General features: G+C 42.3%; 1 long non-coding RNA gene across 1 annotated transcript; it reads right to left on the bottom strand.

Moving 5' to 3' along the window:
• Positions 1-10,000: 10,000 nt before the first annotated feature.
• LOC125933762 (uncharacterized) lies at positions 10,001-17,708 on the bottom strand. Its single transcript, XR_007461093.1, has 2 exons — positions 17,506-17,708; positions 10,001-10,344 (listed from the first exon to the last, which is right to left on the bottom strand). It is a non-coding gene; the product is annotated as an uncharacterized LOC125933762 (long non-coding RNA).
• Positions 17,709-17,728: the final 20 nt, after the last annotated feature.

The raw sequence follows: 17,728 nt of genomic DNA, 5'->3' as shown, positions 1-17,728 counted from the left end.
TTTCTCTGAGCTAGCGGCAGAAGCACATAGTGGCCACTGGGGGCAGCAGGCCCTAAACTGTGTTCTGCAGTTTTTGGTGATTATTTGCAAAAAGGACCCTGTGGTCAAATATGGTGGGAAAGCACCACATAGCTGCCCCCTCCTTGAGAGTCACCACAGCACATATCACACCAGAAGCCCCAGATTGTTGTTTCACCCAGCATTTCTTGGACTTACCACAGAGCCAACTCCCCATCCTCCCTCCTCAGGAACTCTTGCGAAATCTGGTGGCCTGAGCCACACTGTTGAGACAGCAGGGCTCTCACAGTGGAGGTGCCAGCCTTATGCCACTGCCTCTGCTTGGGAGCACTAAGTAGGGACGTGCCAGAGCTCCTGCCACACAGTCTTTCCGCGCATGTGAGTGTCGCTTTGGGGCAGTCAGACCAGGCCTCTTCCCTATGGAAGATCATGGTTAAGAACCTTACTGATATTTTAAGTGTAAAATGTTACAGATATGGAAGCAAAGGCCTCTCCTTTGAGCTTTTTTGGTCAGATTAGAGAGATGAGGGATTTACATCACGCTTTCCTGTGACCCAAGTGTGTTCCCAGGCATTGGAGCGAGGAGGATCCCCCTTCTTTTGTCGCGTGGACCCTGGGATGGAATGTCTGAGGCCCATCTCTCCTGCAGACCACTGTTTGCTTGTTTTTGAAATGCTGGTCTCACCCATCACTAGACTGTGAAATCACTGGACTGTGTCACTTTCTTTTCTTTTCTTTTTTTTTTTTTTTTTTTTTTGTAAGAAGTAGTGGGGCAAGAAGAGAATAGAGGAATCAGGCCATCACTTGTAGTAAGGGTAATTATCATCTTGTGAAACTTGTTTCGATCATATAGTGGCTGGTGTCATTCCTGGTTCAGAAAATAAAATGTGTTTTTACTGTGGGTTGTGGTAAAAAAATATGAAAAGTTGTTCTAAGATCTAAAATTGTTCTCTATCCCAGCAAAGAGTGTCCTTGTGTATTGACAATTGACTGTAACAAGAGAGGGGAGTCCTAGAAAGACCCAGGGTGGCTGGGTCAGGGATCATTGCAGAGTGTGGTTTTCACTCCTGGACCCTCCCTGGAGGCTGTTCCCCAGGGCCACTCCCCACACCCTACACGTGCTGGTGTCCCTGCCAGGTTCCCTCGAACCCTCTCTGCTGTCTGCAAGCCACAGTGCTTTTGTTAGGTGAGGCATCAGCCTTGGGGAAGGGTTTGTGTTTCATTCATTCACTCAGGAAATATTTACTAAGATGCTAAGTGTATATGACAGCCTGGACTTAGCGTATGACAGAACACACTAGAAAGAGAAATCCATGTAATGATGGCATCCAAATCAATCACCCTTTTAATGGCATTTTTTGCTTGAAATGTGTACATGTGTCATCAAGACTAACCCAGGTTTAGCTCACAGGGTAACAAAATCCCTTACATCAGATGGGCCTGCAGAGTATCACATTAGTGTTGCCCACAGAGACATTCCTCCCTTTTTAAAAAAAATTTTTAAAGTGTATTCATTTATTTTGAGAGAGAGAATATCCCAAGCAGGCTCCATACTGTTGGCCCAGAGCCTGATGCAGGGCCTGAACCCACAAACCGTGAACCACCCAGGTGCCCCATTCCTTCCTTTTCTGTATGAGACATTTCCACTTCTGAAGAAATGTTCAAAGAAGCTATTGCACAGCACCTCCTGGGAACCTAGAGTCCCTTGTACAAGTCTTCAAGGGGACATGGGAGCAGCATGTTAGATGTTTGAACACGGTCCCTCCTGACAGTTTCTACACGTATAATAGTAACATTTGCCAGTATGCGGAAGCTTTTCGGATACAAGTGTGGATGGTTGTGCAGGTCAAGTGTTACAAGTGGAGCTTTAAAAAGACTTTTCTTAGGGGCACTTGAATGGCTTAGTCAGTTAGGCATCCATCTCTTGATTTCGGCTCAGGTCATGATCCTAGGGTCATGGGATCAAGCCCCACATGAGGGTCCTGACAGCGTGGAGCCTGTTTGGGGTTCTCTGTCTCCCTCTCTCTCTCTCTCTCTGCCCCTCCGCTGTGCATGCTGTCTCTCTCTAAATAAATAAATAAAGACTTTCCTTAAACATAGACTTGAGGCGATTTTTCATTGTGAGCCAACCTTCTAAAGATTCTGAACTCTTAAATATTACATACATAGGGATGACTCTGAGCAGCCTCCAAAAATCCCCGTCTTCTGGGAGCACAGGAGCATTTGTCATTAAGCAAGCATGTACTCCACAGGCATGCTTTGTGGCCTGGCGCTCAGCACGTCCCTTGCTCTGTGTAACTATAAGGAAGTGACAGAGGCAGATGCTACTTGTTGCCTCCTCAGGAAAACAACCCATACTTTTTACAGAATAATGGACATGGGGTGCTGGGTGGCTCAGTCGGTGAAGTATCCGACTTCGGCTCAGGTTGTGATCTCATGGTTCATGAGTTCAAGCCCCACATCAGGCTCTGTGCTGACAGTGCAGAGCCTGCTTGAGGTCCTCTATACCCCTCTCTCTCTCTGCCGCTCCTTGTGCTTGCTCCCTCTCTCTCTTAAAAATAAATAAGCATTACCAAAAAAAGAAGAAGAAGAATGGATGCCTGTGCAACTAAGGGCTAAAAAGTGGCAGCCAGACCAGGAGAGCTGAGTGTACACAGGCAATTTTGCAATGCTTGGTGTGACTCTCTTTCCTGGCACTTAGCATGTTACCTTGCCGGTGACTGGTTCCCAGAGTTTGTAACACCGGTTCCCTAAGGACAAACCATGTTTTATTCCCCTCGGCATCTCTTGGAGGTGGACAACATGTGTTGAAGTCAACTTGGGGGAAGCAAGGGAGGAGTCAGAGAACCTCACCCCAGTGGAGGGGCAAAGACGCAGGTTGGGTGAATAGATGACTGGGACATCTGATCTGAGCTACCACACAACACAGAAGACACAAAACAGCAGCGAAAGGGCACAAGTGAGGAGCAGAGCTGAAGGGAGTCAAGGAAGGGCCCCTGAGGAAGACGAGAGGGTGAGGTAAGGGCACTGACGTACCCAGGAGCTGGAGCCTGCCAAACCGACTGGCGGAGCTGAGCCTGGGAGCCCGGTTGGGGTCAGTTATTTACTGTAACCCAGGCAAAGCGCACTTGTGGGGTAAGTGTGACACCGGAGCAGTAACATTACCGGGTTCAGCACTTCCTTTGGCCAAAGGCCCCAGCAATGTTGTGGCCGCAGAGCAGCTGGCATCCCCTTCCCTATTCCTAATCGCCAGGGCCAAGCCTTCCTGCCTTGTCTTCCTGCATCTGTACCAGCTACGCCCTGGGGGGGCCAAGCAGCCCTCAGCAGAAAAGGCCACAGTTTGATATCTCCTTCCCTCTCATCTTTGTAGTGAGTGTGCTAGTCTCGAAAATGTCCCAGATAATTTCTACTACTTGTGATGATATGGGGATTTTAAAAAACTTTTTTGTTTTAATTTTTTTAACCTTTATTTATTTATTTGAGACAGAGCATGAACGGGGGAGGGTCAGAGAGGGAGACACAGAATCCGAAACAGGCCCTAGGCTCTGAGCTGTTGGCACAGAGCCCGACACAGAGCCCGACGTGGGGCTCAAACTCACAGACCGTGAGATCGTGACCTGAGCTGAAGTCGGACACCCAATCGACTGAGCCATCCAGGCGCCCCTTAAAAAGCTTTTTTTTAAAGTGAATACATACATGCAGTTTTCAAAGTTATGATGTCTTAATTTTATCGTAATGGTTATGCTTGTTCCTAACTGTAATGTAAATAGAACAAAACCTGATCTTTGTTTCTGTCTTACCTGCATGATAATTCATTACTTTGTCCTTAGAGCAAATATCAGCTCCCTTCCCTCTGGCTTTTTATTCCCTGTGCAAATTCTCTATGAGAGTGGTTCTCAAACTTCAGCCTGCATCAGAATCACCAGAGGGGGTGTTCAAGCACAGGTGGCTGGGCTCCACCCCCAGAGTTTCTGATTCAGTGGGTCTGGGGTGGGGGCCTGAGAATTTGCATTTCTCTCAAGTTCCCAGGTGATACTGATTCTGGTGGTCTGGGGACCACCCTCTGAGAACCTCTGCTGTGGATTTTGCTGCAGAAGATGTGATCCACAGACCGGTGGTATTAGCATCACTTGAGATCTTGCTAAAATACAGATTTCCAGGCCTTACTCCAAACCTGCTAAATCAGAATCTGCAGTTTAACAAGATCCACAGGGATTCCAACACACTTTAAAATTTGAGGAGCATTAACCCAGAGACAAGAAAGTGGCACCAAGCTCTCTGGGGGTTGGACCCAGATGTAGCTCTTAAAGCTCTCCAGGTGATTCTGATGATTCCAACGCGCAGACAAGGCTGTGCACTTTCAGTAAGATCTCCCTTACAGCAATCTCTTCCACTCTCACCATACCCCACTCCCCTTGCCTGCCCTTTGCCTCCCTTTCCCTATATTTACCCCTGGATAAAAGAAGAGATACGAAGATAGTAAATAAAGATAACAAAAGGTGGGTTTGGGAGATGGATTCATGTGAAAGTCATTTATGTTATGGCCGAAACTCATGGCTGTGGTCCAGTGGTGATTCCCTGGTTCCTCAGCCCTTCAGTCCCCTGATCCTCTCTGTGTGGGTGTGGCCCAGCCACCCCATGCTGAGATCCTTCTACTTGTAGGCCACGATGGGCCTCAGACTCTCCACGACTGCTCATTTCAGTAACCGGGTCATCTACTGCGTCTTCAGCTCTTCAAAGCATGTTCTGATTTTCTTTTACTTCAATACCTTGTCTTCTTGCTCAGTTCCTCCAGGACGGGCCTGCTCAGCTCTTCATGGCCCTCTTGGGTTCTTGGGTTCTGTCCCTAAGTGCTTGACCTCATGTCACTGTGGCTCTGTGGGGAGCCCTGGAGCTGTGTACCCGCTGCCCCGGACAGCTTGCTGCTAGTTACTGAGATCAGCCAGAATTGCCTTTGGGGTGGATGGGCTGGTCTCCACATCTCAGTGAAGAGGCGCCTTCTGAGCCTTGACTCTGATAAGCTGCAACAGCAGCTTCCTCGACCCTCAAAAGTCACCCAGGTCTATTATCTTTCAGTACTACCGTGACTGAGTCTTAACAGTCAGAGGCTGATTGGGTATGAGAGCAGATGAGTCATAAATCCAATATTTTAAGCCTACTTAACTAGGAGAATGTTGGTGCTATTTGAAAGAAATGAGTTGTAGAGGTGATTCAGCGGGGGCAACAATGAATTCCATTTTGATTACTCTGTTTCCAATGAAGCCATCCCTCTGTTGTGTTTTCCACAACCTCCTGGTAATAGATCCCCATAGTCAAACAACTTTAAGATATGCTGAAATACCACGTAAACCCCATTTGACCATACAACTTATTTATTTTTCTTTTCTTTCATTTATTAACATTCCACAGAACACTCCAATTTGAAATGCTAGGTGAAAGTTTAGGTGTGGAATCGAGGCTAATAGTAAAGATTTGGGAGTCCAGAGGCTACAAGTGATCACTTATACCAGTGGTTCTCAAAACTTAGCTTGCATCAGAAACAACTGGGGGCGCCTGACTGGCTCAGTCAGTTGAGCATTCAACTTCAGCTCAGGTCATGATTTTGCGTTCATGGGTTCGAGCCCTGCATTGGGCTCTGTGCTGATAGCTCAGAACCTGAAGCCTGCTTTGGATTCTGTGTCTCCCTCTCTCTCTGCCCCTCCCCTGCCCGTGCTCTGTCTCTGTCTCTCAAAAAATAAAATAAAAAGTTAAAAAATTTAAAAAAAATAAAAACAACTGAAAGCCTTCTTAAAATACAGATGGCTGGGCCCCACCCCAGACCTGATTCTGTAGATCTGGGTTGGAGGCTGAGAATATGCATTTCCGTCCAGTTTCCAGGTGCCAGTGCTGTCCCTAGTCTGGCATCACACTCTGAGATCCACTGATCTAAGTGATAGGAATCAAAGACCTCACCAAAGAGAAAGCTTATAGAGATAAAAGGAGAGGCCTACGGATACCTGCTTATGATCCCAACACAGACTACAAGAGTCACTGAACCAGGCAGAAGGAGCAGAACAAGGGAAAGCAACAAATGTGATACAACCCAAAAGAAGAGAGTTTCAAGGAGGCTCAGAGGCCAGAGGGTCACACACCACAGATGACGGAGAAGGAAGTAGTGTTGTTAGATTCGATGCAGGACTCCCACTTCACTTTGCATTTTGGATGAACAATGATTTTTTTTTTTTTGGTATAAGTTTAATAAGTATGATATACTTACACTAAAAATATCATTCGTTATCTGAAATTCAAATTTAACTGGACACTGTATTTTTATTTGTTAAATCTGGTAACCCAAAATAAGGGCAATGGAAAAGCCACAGGCATGGCAAAAGGAAGGAACCTGGAAAGTCTTTCAACAGAATGTCGGGGCAAGAGCCAGAAAATGGTAAGTTATAGAGGAAACGGTTGCTGAACAATGCACACAGGGTGCCCACAAGCCAGCCTGTTTTGCCGCAGTGGGAGAGCATGTACCAGCTATTTGCTGAGTATTTGCAACCCACACTGATGGTTTTTTAAAACCACAAAACTGAGGAAATAAGCATATGATTCAGAACCTCCTGGAACATGGTAATAAAAATGTGTTGAACTGAAGAAGTTTAATGTATATATAACCTGTTCCTGGGTGTATGTAGACACAGACAATTTTGTAAGGCTTTATTTATTTTCCCTTTCTGCAAAAGGGATTGAATGAAATAAAACAGTCAAGTGACCAATGAATTCACAATAAGGGAGATTCTCATTCTGAAGAAATGTAACTTTGTGTGATAACTGAGACCATAGAGGATAATGAAGTAGTATTTAAATATATGTAAAGCACCTAGCACATTGCCTGGGGCTTGACAACAACAGTTCCTATGTGTGTCTGGAGGCTACTTTACATTTGGGGCGAGGACAGAGACTGGTTTCTTAAAAACTTGGTGCATTGCAGTATTATAATAGAATGTTTAATTATTTAATCATTACAATGTATATATAATATATAATAATAGAATGTAGTGTGCTTTGTTTGCACACTGTCAGGCATGTGGTAATCTTTAGTCAGCGTGAACTAGCCTTATTGTCCTCAGTTCACATCCTACTACCTTTTGCTTATTAGAATCAGTCTTTCCTTCTGTCCAAAAGGTGTGGTGTCCTCCATACACACAAGGTGAGGCCTGATTATGGAGTAGTGATGTGGTCAGGTACGCGTTGTGTCCAGTGAGTTGGTAAAATTAAAGTCTTGTGCACCAGGCTTTTAGAGAATATTCCCAGGGTACCAACACATTCCACTCTTCTTGGAAAGTCAGGGCTTACTGTGGGGCGTCTGTTGTATTGAGAACAGCTGGGGAAGACTGTTCTTTTTTCGAAGGGTCACTGCAACTGCTTTTAGGATTTGACAATACAGTGTCTGCCTTTTTTCAGAGAAGTGAAGAAAGTTACAATAACAGAAGGAAATGGGTCTTCCTCAATAGGTGGGCAGATGGGATGCTTTTGAAATTTAAATGGAGCTCTTGCAAGCCTTTGTTTTATATATAGACGGTATAAAGAATGACACATGCTAGATGGAATAGTTTGATGGCAGGTCAAGCATTTGGCTCTGTAGTATATTAACAGATTTCTATTTCATTGGTTTCATTTGTCATTCTTAAAAATGTCCTATCTTAACAAGAGCCCTTGAGGGAAAAAATCCAGCAACAAATGCCTGGCATTTTCACGGCAGCCAGCAGCTTGACTACAGTGTCACATTCACAAATGAAGTGATGGAAAATAGTGAATTTTATTATGATTTTTGACTTGAGGAAGCCACAAATTTGGCCACTAAACATGAAAGTCAAGTGAAACTTTCTGGAAAGTTCTGCAGGACTTGCCAACTTAACGTAGAATTTCCTAACCTTTGAGGTTATTCTAAACACTCAGTGTTCTCATGGAAGAAGAGATTATCCGGTAACTCAAGATAGACTCCCAGGTCAGCATCTCAAAGCCCTTACCTGAAGACGTGGGATCTTCACCTCAACGTGTCAGAGAAGCACCAGGCCAACATGTAGAGGGTGACTTATTCTCTGTGGACCTTCACCGTCAGAGGCTCAAGTGCAGACAGAAAGATAAAGAGCTTCTGTCTACAATTTAGGATGCTCTATATCTGCCTGATATTTATGTATTTTTCCTAATGTTTCTGTTCGCTTAAAGTCCTATGGAGTCTTCCCAGGATGAAGACGGAGGAGAATGGATGTAAACATCACAAAACATACCCCAAACACGGAATGAACAGAGGTCAAATCTTGCAGGTTTGGGAATTACAACTCAGTGCAAAACATGACCTGGATTTCATGATAGACATATATATGTAAATGTGTCAGAGCTTCCTAAAGCTAATTTGGAAAGCACTGAAAATATCTCAGAGAATGCTTTAGGATGCCTCTTATCAGTTATTAGCAGGTAAAGCTGTAAGATGCATCCAAGCCACTTAATCATTGAAGGCAAATTTGCCTACAGGCCTCCCACTCACCTGCTAGTCACTGACCACTCATCTCTTAAATGGCCATGGTCTGAACTTATGCATGCTCTGTGTTCTCCAAGAAGATAGTATTAAAAATGCAGAGTTTCATTTGTATGTGATTCCTGTGGGAGGCACGATGGAGGGTTTGAAGCCATTTGGGACAGTGATCTAATGACCAGCATTTGAGTTATCAGTTCTTGGAAGAAAAAGATGTTGAGGACACAGAGGATAAAGGAGGAGGAAAATAATTTATGAAATGCAACAAAGCGTCTGACTTAAGTACAGTGTGTTTCAAGTGTATTGTTAAAAATCTGTAATGGCGGTTAATAGAAAGTGAGAAACCGAGCACTCACGTACAGAGGATTTCTGTGTAGATTTAGTGTTTATCTAGGGGATGTAAATAAATAAGTTACTTTTACCATTAAATAGAAGAATGAGCCAGGGCACTGAGTCAGTTAAGCATCTGACTCTTCATTTCATCTCAGGTCATATCTCACGATTGTGGAATCAAGTCCTGTGTTGGGCTCCATGCTGACAGTGCAGAGCCTGCTTGAGATTGTCTCTGTCCCTCTTTTGCTGCCCCTCTCCTGCTCTCTCTCTAAATAAAAAGAAAAAAAAAAAGGCAAAAAAGGGAAGAATGGGCCATTGTTGCCCCACACTTGCTGCTGCTTGCATCCTTTTGTGCCCATGGCCTAACAGGGCCATCAGCTTTTTAGCAGATGTACGGTAAGCATTATTTTGCACAGAAGACAGGACCCGAGTCTACAGACACTAATAATTGATTTGTCTGGTTTTCCCTATTTTCTTTTTCTTTTTTCATGACTATATCTATTGCCTCATGTTGATTTATATACATAACCGGGAAAAACTGGTCTTACTGCAAAAATAAGTTTTGTGGTTTATCTAGGAATAATACAGGAAATATTGCTTTTTTGTGAGGAAAATAAAGTTTTCAGCTTATTTCAACCTAATAAAGTAAGAATTTTGTGGGGCGCCTGGTTGGCTCAGTCAGTTAAGCATCCAACTTCGGCTCAGGTCATGATCTCGCGGTTGGTGAGTTCAAGCCCCACATCGGGCTCTGTGCTGACAGCTCGGAGCCTGGAGCCTACTTCAGATTCTGTGTCTCCCCCTCCCATGCTCATGCTCTGTCTCTCTCTGTCTCTCAATAATAAATAAACGTTAACAATTTTTAATAAAATAAGTTTGAAAAACAAAACAAAAAAGAAACACTGCAGAGTAACTGCCTAGATTATTTAGATCCCTTTAGGTGAGGCATGTGTGATGGATATGTGAACTAAGAACATACAACCTTTGTCATATAAGTGATGATGTAAATATGAGTGTATTACATTTAAGTTGCTATAAAGGACATCATATGTATTTTTCTGAGTATGCAAATATCAGCTTCATTTCCTCTTCCTTCTCAAGGCACATGAAACTAAGGAATCCTCAAATTTGAACATCCTCTCCATTTAAATAAATTTGTATTCCAAAAAGAACATAAGGCAATTTACAAAAATGCCAAAAATAAGATAAAAATTAAGTTAATGGGGAAAGTAGGAAGTAAGTACAAATGAGTGTAGATAAAATAAGATTATACCAGAGAGAGTGAGGACACGAAACTCATTCCCGGTGTCTGATCGGGGAGGTTACATGACTTAGTGCAGACAGGAGAATTTATCCTGTGGGTACTCCAAGGTAACATCCTATAAGCTAGAAAACTGTGTCTTCAATGATAATCTTTACAGCAAACAGTACTGAACTTCACAGGGCTTTTTCTTCTACTGCCGATGAGAAAAATTACTGCACACCTGGAAAATGATAAAATGAGGATTACTTGTCAAGTTTGTTTGTTGTTTTTTTTTTTAATTTGTAACATACTAGATAGAAGCAGTGGCAATTTATAGCCCTGCAGGTGAGAGGTTACCTTGAAGAACCTGATAAAGGATTAGGATGTTCTAGCCCAGTGGAAAAAGTGTTATGATTCAGCTGAAGAAAGTTAACCGGGAATATTGTATTGAGGAGGTTCAGAATAAGCCACCCCAAAATATGCTACTTTGGCATGTGGATTATTTTGAGCTGAAGATAATCAAAGCCTGGTAGTTTCAGGAAAAGCTTTTTATCTCCTTCTTAACTGCCTAAAAATATTAGAAAGGGCACCCATACCAGGAAGAGAGCCATTATCAGAGAAAGCTTTTTCATCTGAGAGACTTATCTGTGTGGCAGGAAAAACATTTGCTTACCAAACATTTAATTTACTCTTCTCATCTTCCTGAGAATTGTCTTCCTCCTCTTTGAAGCCCCAAACCTCTATCCTTTTCCTTAGCTCAGAACAGTATGTAAGTCTCAACTGCCTGGCCAGCTTTGAGTCTCATATCTTTGAGGGGCTCCCTTACATATGTAATTGAAATGTTTTGTTTTATCTTGTTAATCTGTCTTTATTATGGAGATGGGAGAGTTCTCAGCCAAGAATCTAGAAGGGTAGAGTAAAGTTGTTTTCCTCCCCTATAGTATCAGCTATTTTACTTAGAGTCCTTTCCTCTCCAAGTATTTAAAGCTCCAATGCTCAAATGCATGCTGAACTAGGTCTCATTGATATCACTGGACATTCTCTGTTATAAGCCAGATGAAGGAAATGTTCATTGAGTTGTATTAGAAAACATCTACACGCTCATTCATTTACATATTGCTTATGGCTGCTTTCATGATATATGACAGAGACTGAATGGTCCCTAAAGCCTAAAATATTTACTCTCTGGGCCTTTACAGAAAGCATGCCAACCCCTGAACTAAATAAAACATTGATACCTATTCCTTAACTAGTATGAACATTTTGCTTAATTTTTAACATCAGCTAATGTTGATAGATGATGGGATACCAAACACATCATCTTGGTACTTGGTAGAAGCAATTCTATAGAGCGCCAAAATTCTACTGCTAAATACCAGAGACTCAGAGTCTTTAGTGGCTGGCCCCTGGAATCAGGGTTTTAACATAGTCTCCAAGTGACTTTTACCCATGTGCAAGTTTAAGACCTGCTGGAGCCCTCTGGTCCTGTCCAGTGGTTCTGTCCAGCTTCTGGCTCCATAGGTCTAAACTGGGGCCCAAGACTGCATTTCTAACAAGCTCCTGAGTGATACTGATGTTGGTGCTCCAGGGGCCTTAGTTTCCTCATCTGTAAAATGGAGATGATAAACATCTATATCATAGAATTATATTAAAGTAACGTACACTTATATCTTGCTCCCACATCTTTCAAGCCATAGTGTTTGGGCAAATTACTCAATGTCTTCGTTCCTCTAAGTAGGGGTAATAATAATGATACCCACTTCACAAGTTTGTTGGAAGGTGTAAATAATATGTGCAAAGTAGCTAGAATGGAACACAGTAAATAGTAAGATACTCTTCTCTTACCATTATTTGTTACATAAGGTGTCTGATGCATAGTAGATATTCCATCAACTCCCTCTCTATTCCCTCCCTTTATGTCCCTCTAGTCTCTTCTGTTGATTTCTAACATGTCTAATTACAGGACTTCTTCAAGGATGCTGATTTAGAAATACTCAAACCAGGGGCACCTGGGTGGTTCAGTCGGTTGAGCATCTGACTTCTGCTCAGGTCATGAACTCACGGTTCTCTGTCTCTCAAAAATAAAAGGAAGGGGGGAAGGAAGGAAGGAAGGAAGGAAGGAAGGAAGGAAGGAAGGAAGGGAGGGAGATCCAAACCATTCCAGAGGGTGCCACACAAATGAGGACCCAAAAGTTGCTGAGATATGGACCGTGATGCCCAGGCACCTGTTGGATGGCCTTCTGGCAGAGTGCCTCAGGACAGACAATACGGGAAGTGGGCTTGCTGATCCTTTCCATCTCATGGGAGCACAGACATTCCCAAGGTTCCTGGACATTCTTACTTTGTAGTACATTAATCTATGTGGCACTACGTTTACTTTTCTGAGGACACCGTTTGGGACAATGTATGGTAAGCCTGAGAGGTCATTTCTCTTTGGCAGCACTGCCCTCCATAACAAAGCGAATGTTCTGTGAAAGGCATCTGGATTTTGTTTCAGGCTTCTCTTTGCTTTCTTGGGGTTTAAGTGCTGCCAGGAACTGCCTTCTGAGAATTGTTTAGGAAACCTTAATTTCTGGACGCAGGGTGGTGTTTATGGTTACATCCTTGCTTAAAATGACCAAATTAGGGCCAATACTGTCCACAAGGGTGCACTGGCCACCAGCAGTCCCTATCAGTCTTGTGGCCACCTCATCTCCAGGCTTGCAGAAGACAGAGTCACTGGTCATGATGTGCCTTCCACGTAAGAGAGCAAGACTGAGTGGGAGGTACACTTTCTCTACTAACAAGGTATGTGGTCTCTGCCACACACCAGCATAGGAACAAGTCCAGTATTGATGCCATGTCTTTATGATGGGCTCCATGCCACCTCTGCTTGTTTTGTTGTGAGAAGTTTCTGTTCAAATAAACACACTGCTGGGACTAGTATTCCCAACCAATAGGACCTAGAATAAAAGGAGAAGTTTCGGGTTTTCTATAGAGAATAAACAAATGGAAGACAAAGAAGGGAAGGACAATAATTAATGATATTGAGCACCTATGCTTTGCCAGGCACTGTGCTATTTGGGACCATTTAGACTTTAAGAAAATTTGTGATAAACCTACTACCACTGTACATCCCTCCCTCCCTTCATGTCTTCTTTCTTCCCTCTCTGAATAATTCACTCAAAAGCTATTTTATAGCCTCCCATTACCTCCCCTCCCCTCTCCTCCCTTCCCTTAGAGGCCAAAGGGGCTGTGACAGCAGCAACAGCAGCAGCAGCAGCATGGGTGGTGAAGCCAAGGAAGCAACCAATGTGCTAAGGAAATTAGATTACAGGAATTGGGGTGGGGGAGAAGGAAAGCGAAAGAGAAGAAACTATATTGAGGATAATGGGAATGAGGTTTCTTGCTGTTCAAGAAGAGGTTTACAAATACGGCAAAGGGAGAGGCTAGAAATAACCCTGATGTGCTAGACCAGAATTGAAGGGGTCAATGCTTTTTTAAAACACTTACTTAATTTTGAGAGACAGAGTGTTAGTGGGCAGAGAGAGAGGGAGACCCAGAATCCAAAGCAGGCTCCAGGCTCTGTCAGCACAGAGCCCCATGTGGGGCTCAACCCAAACCCACAAACCACGAGATCAGGACCTGAGCCATCCAGGCGCCCCTCATTGTGAACGTTTAAAGAGACAGATAGCTGCTGAAAGAGATACATGAGTATATGTATATACGTATATAGATACTAATATATTTTCTAGATCTATCGTCTCAGAGGGTCTAGTAGTAATAACGTAGCAGTAGCAATCAGCACACTTACTGCCTAGATCTTCGTTTTTAAACACTAAAAGGAACCAGGGCTCCTTGGGGAAATGGTTGACTCTAAGTCTGGTGCGGAGAATGTAGAAGATGAGTCTGGAGCATCTTGTACTAGAATGTAAAGAAGTGCTCAATGATCGATGAGGGTGTATCAAAAGGATAAAAGACACAACTTGAGGATTTCATCAAATATGGGACAATTTGAGCACTAAAATAAATAGCAGATTACAGCCCATTGAACAAAATGGGAATAGTCCATATAGATATGAATGAATGAATGAATGAATGAGGAAGAGGGAAAAGCTCTTCCTTATTTTAGAATGACAACTACTATATGTAGGAAGAATTATGGAAATAAGAAATCACAACTGGACAGCCGTTAAAATGGTAGTTAATTGGGGCACCTGGGTAGCTCAGTCAGTTAAGCATCTGACTTCGGCTCAGGTCATGATCTCACAGTCCGTGAGTTCGAGCCCCGCATTGAGCTCTGTGCTGACAGCTCAGAGCCTGGAGCCTGCTTCAGATTCTGTGTCTCCCTCTCTCTGACCCTCCCCCGTTCGCTGTCTTTCTCTGTCTCAAAAATAAACATTTAAAAAATTTTTTAAAAATGGTGATTAATTCATGTGGGATTCACCAATAAATGCTAAAGTTGGTATGTAGAGGTTTGATTGGTATAGGATGTTAGCATAGTTTGGGGAATTTCTCTTCACAAAATACTGATCAATTACAGAAGGCAAAATGACTTTAGTAGTGACTGAGGAAATGTCCCAGGTTGAAGGAAAATAATGAAGGGCAAAACTCAGTGAATCTGAATGGGATGCTGTACCAGAATAGAAATGACCCATGTTGAAACACTTTTCAAATTTTGAATAGGGTCTGTGGATTGCACAGTAGTGTTCAATCAGTGCTGATTTCCTGTTTTGGACTGCTGAATTAGCATGTGTTAGAGTGTCCTTGTTTTGTAGAAATGCATACTGAAGTTTTCAAGAGGGGATTGGGCAAGGCAGGCGTCTGTGACCTACTCTCAAGTGATTCAGAAAAAGAATGGGGTGGGGGAGGTGTGCAAATGTAACAGAATAACAAAAAAAATGGTACAAATGTGATAAAAGGTTGAAAACTGCAGATTCTGGGAAAGGGGGATATGGGAGTTCTTTTTACTGACAAGATATGAAGTAACAGGCAAAGGATCTATGATTAGTAAGGTTAATTCATTAATATTGCATTACTGTCAGGGTATTTGCTGTACCTGCCTTTTCAGCATGTCCCTGAAACAGGATTACACATCCCATCTCACTGGAGTCTGGCTTGACATGAGACTTGCTCTAAGAGTCATCATGTAGTTCTGCCATCTCTTTTCCTTCCGCCAGGAAAAAAGAATATCCAAAGGCTGCTCCTTTAGTCTAGATCCCAGAGCCAATCCACAGGAGCAGAGCTGCAGCATATGTGAGCCAGAAAGAAACCTTTGTTGTGGCAAGCCACTGAGATTTGGTGGTTATTTGTTACCCACAGCTAACTTAGTCTCGGCTAACTTATAAATTAGCTAGTAAATAACTTGGGTGGTTAGAGTGTGAATATAGTTTATCTGTCTGACATCAAAGTCCATGCTCTTTCCACTTGATATAAAGAATTATTTATTGATTTTAAAACCATTTTATTGATTAAGCTGGGTTTTGTTGTGCTCACCTGAACTGAGCTTGTCCCATTTCTTAGCACTGAGGTAGCATTTGTCTTGTACTCCTTTTTAGTCCTTATTCTCCTTTGCAGCAGAACCATTATTTCCAGTAATATTGTAGATAAGATAGCCCCAAAAAATTTGTGACAAAGTACTAAAAAATGCTAAATAAAATATGGCTGAACTAGCAAGAAAGTAAAGGAAATAATCAGAGTATTTACTCAGAGTATTACTCTGAAATACTATGAGACTAAAAATGTAATGAAAACAGAAATCCAAAGAGAAGGACATGAGCAACAAAGCTAATGGTTGTTCAAAGGGTAGATTTGGCTTGTAGAGATTAATGATTTTATATATATATATATATATGTATATATATATATACATATATATATATAAAATGTATATATGTATATATACATATATATGTATATATACACTATATATTTAATGTATATTAAATATATTATTATATTAAATATATTAAAATGTTAATTATAAATATATTTAATATATATTTAATATATAATCATATATATATACATATATATGATACAGATGCTATATCTTTTTATTTTGAAAGAGTTTAAAACTCTAACAAGTTGCAGAAATAATAGAGAGTTCCTATGTGCCTTTCTCTAAGCTTCTGCAATGATAATATATTATCATAGCACATTGGGAAAACCAGGGAACTGACATTGGTACAATACTATTAATTCAGGTATATACCCTATTTGGATTTCACTAGTTTTTAACACAGTATTTTCGGTGCCAGTCAGTGCCCAACCTTGTGTTACCTCTTAGTGGTACCCTTCTCCCAACCATAACACCTGGCAACCACTGATCTGTTCTCCATCACCACACTTTGAGAATGGTATATAATCATACAGTACATAACACTTTAAGACTGTTTTTTTTTTCTTTTCACTCAACACAATGTCCTGGAGATCCATCCAAGTTGATGCATGTATCCTTCCTTTTTATTGAGTAGTATTCCACGGCAAGGATGTTCTCTAGTTTGTTGTCTATTCATTCACTGAAGGTTGTTTGGCTTTTTTCCAGTTTTTGACTATTACAAATAAAGCTTTCTATGAACACTCATATACAGAGTTTTGTGTGAACCTAAGTTTTCATTTTTCTAGCATAAATACCCAGGAGTATGATTGCTGGGTGACAGGACAAGCATATATTTATAAGAAACTGTCAAACTGTTCCAAAGTATCTGTGCCATTTTATATTCCTCCCAACAATGTATGAGATAGCCAGCTGTCTGCATCCTTGTCAATATTTGGTTTGTCAGCACTTTTTATTTTAGCCATTCTAAATAAATAAATTGTGGTATATAGCTAAAATGAAATACTATACAGTAGTGAAAATTAAGGAACCATAGCCATACCCATCATCACTGAAGATTCCCTTCAGTCCTTCACAAGATAATGTATTTTAATAATGTTCAGCTTTTGCTTTCAAAAAGCAGTTTTTATGTCTTGCTATTTGTCAGTATTTCAAGTTATGATAACATAAGAGGTTGGTTATGGAAACTGGGCTCTGAGTCACTGGGGAGGAAGGGTGGAGCTTCAATTTGACTCCTGCCTGGGACACTTATGAAGTAATCAAATAAAATGCACTGGTCACAAATCTACAATATCAGGTACTTCTCATATTTCCCAGGAGTACTCCCCCTCCCCCCCACACACCTTTTTCATAATCACAGTTGCACCCCTTGAGATCTTATGTTTGATGAAAATCAGAACGTCCCTATGGCTGTCCGTGGCACTGAGTTCCTAAGGACTGGCCAATCACTGATGGTAGCAACCACCTGGGCCGCCCAGCTCCGCGCCCCGCCCCCCCCACCCCCCAACACCTCCTCCCTTCTCTAAGATCTCGACGGTGACCGATAGGGCAGCTTTCCATTTCAATTCCCCTTCACTCTCTCACCAAAACTCTCAAGTCTGCGCAGGCTTCATCACTCTATTAGAGTGTGTACACCCTGGGACTTCCAGGCCAAAACATCCTCAGTTGGCCTTCAGCAAAACCAGCGGACAGCTAAATTCGGGCCTTAACTGATTTATCGCGCAGCGCTTCTTAACTAACCGGCAGCCCCCAGAGGGGCAGCCTCTCGTCAACGCGTCCACGCCTCGCTAACGCAACAGACAAGGCG

This window comes from Panthera uncia (genome assembly GCF_023721935.1).
Source record: "Panthera uncia isolate 11264 chromosome A1 unlocalized genomic scaffold, Puncia_PCG_1.0 HiC_scaffold_16, whole genome shotgun sequence".
Taxonomy (NCBI): Eukaryota; Metazoa; Chordata; class Mammalia; order Carnivora; family Felidae; genus Panthera; species Panthera uncia.
The sequence above is the reverse complement of the archived record's forward strand: the minus strand, read 5'-3'. Positions and strand labels throughout refer to the sequence as shown.